The sequence below is a fragment of the Buceros rhinoceros genome, unplaced genomic scaffold (genome assembly GCF_000710305.1).
Source record: "Buceros rhinoceros silvestris isolate BGI_N320 unplaced genomic scaffold, ASM71030v1 scaffold13070, whole genome shotgun sequence".
Taxonomy (NCBI): Eukaryota; Metazoa; Chordata; class Aves; order Bucerotiformes; family Bucerotidae; genus Buceros; species Buceros rhinoceros.
Window position 1 is genome coordinate 27,641 of NW_010389123.1, and position 2,004 is coordinate 29,644.

Genomic DNA, 2,004 nt, shown 5'->3' on the forward strand with positions numbered 1-2,004 from the left:
TGCCCCCATAGGTGGCAGCAGCCCCATCGCTGGCCCCATGGCAGGTCAGGTTGGCCCTTGGGGCTCTGAGCCCCCTGCTCTGGGTGCAGATGTCTCTGCTCCCTGCAGGGGGATGGGCTGGGTGAGCTCGGAAGGTCCCTTCAACCCAAACCAGTCTGGGATTCTGTGATTCTATGTGGGTATTTTTGCGGTACGCACAGAGAATAAAAATGTCGGTATCTTGGTAGTACATCTGTTATTAACCAAACCATGCTCCAGACGCCAGCCGTGGTTGGGTCCTGAGGTGAGGCAGTGCCAGGCCTGCTCAGCGCTGGGGTGGGAGACAGCTGGCACAGAGGTCGCAACCCGCAGCATCAGGGTGAAAAACCTGACCCTCGAAGCTGAAAGACTTTTCTCCCCTAAGGATCTCAGCCCAGCCAAAGAGGGCAGGGTGAGCTTCCAGAACAAGATACCGGTAGGAACGCATGTGTTCTCTCAGCAGTGACACGTGCGAGAACACACACCTCTCATCCTCCTGCTCCAGCCACGGTCTGCAGCGCGCTCCAGCTTAGTCAGGATAGTGAGTACAGTTTATATTGATCCTCATTCTGCCAAGTTTGGAGTTTGGCTCTGATTTGTGGGTGAAGCTACTGTAGCTGGTCATCTTCTCAACTGTAAGCAGCAAGTAAACACTTACAGGAATTCCTTATGCAAGAGCCAGGCTCACTTCCCTTCTTCAGAAAAGAAAAGCCACTCTTCTACTAAACACTCGAGGAGGAAATGTTTGTGGCACCCAGGTCACAGACGGCTGAGCCGCCTCCTCCAGAGAAAAAGGTACACAAAATACACGAGTGTTGGTGGCAGATCTGTTTGCTCAGCAGGCACCTGCTCGCCCGGTAACCAACGGAAAAACAAAAAAGAGTTAAGGGAAGAAATGCTTTGAATGAAGCCTTTATTTATGAAGTAGTGCGATGTCCCAGATTCCTGCCAAGTATTTGTTTGCAGATGTTTCTGATTTGAATGCACGTCTCAGATTATCCACCGGACGCCCCGGCTGCAGAAATAGAAAGCTGTCACGGACAGCAATCCAACTGCTCGCTACCAGTAAGACGAGAAGGGATTTCAGGGGAGACTCTAGCCATTAGATGGGGAATTTGTTGGTTTTCGGGCAGTATTTAAGAAACTTCCTTATCAAAGGCTGCCCAACACGTATTTAGACATGGGGAGCAAGAGTCTGTAGCTCCTCTGAGATGTCATCAGGCCAGAGAGTCTCTTTAAGACCTGTGGAAGTTTGAGACATTCAATACCCCTGAATTTAAAAATTTTTGAGGATTCCCAGCCATGACCAGAGGTGTGAGACTCCTTCCTTGACTGGTGGAGCTTGTGAGTCTGGGCGGAGAGGGGAAAGCTTGGCTCAGGGCTGGATTTACAAAGATAAACTTGAAAAAGCTGAGGATACCACAAAGTCAAAGTGAAATGGCTCAGATAAACCCCAGAACCCTTTAGCCATGGATTCACAACATTTGGAGGCCTCAGGAAGGTCCAAGGTCATTCATTACTGCTGCTCCTCAAGACGTCACTGCAGGTCGGGAGTGCCCCTTAGAAACGCGCAGTGGGTGTATTATTTCCAGACACACAAGTGCTGCGATGGAGGAGGTGAAAGGGAGCTGAACATCATGGAAATGTGTTACCTGCAGTTGCCTCCACCTGACCTAAACCACCAAACGCTGCTGTCACAGCCTTGAAAAATTAACAGCAGCTTTGAAGAAGAAACTACAGATGCCCTCAAAAAGACCTGTTGAGGCAGCTGACTTCCTCCATCGCGCTCTTCCCCTGGGCACTGATGTCTGGTTCCTCAAACTTCCAGAAAATGGCTTTGCTGCAGCCTCTGCTCTTTCGTTGCTCAGACTTCTCCTATTTTGGTCTTTCCACCTTCTCAGCTTTTCTTTAAATATCCATGAGCCCTCCTTACTGTGGTCTGTCAGTGCTGCAGGGGGTGTCCGAAAGCTGGGCAGGGGCTGTTCA

General features: G+C 50.3%; 1 protein-coding gene across 1 annotated transcript in view; it reads left to right on the forward strand.

Moving 5' to 3' along the window:
* TXNDC16 (thioredoxin domain containing 16) overlaps positions 1 to 2,004 on the forward strand; it is a 31,935-nt gene that overhangs the window by 24,285 nt on the left and 5,646 nt on the right. The window lies entirely within an intron of this gene.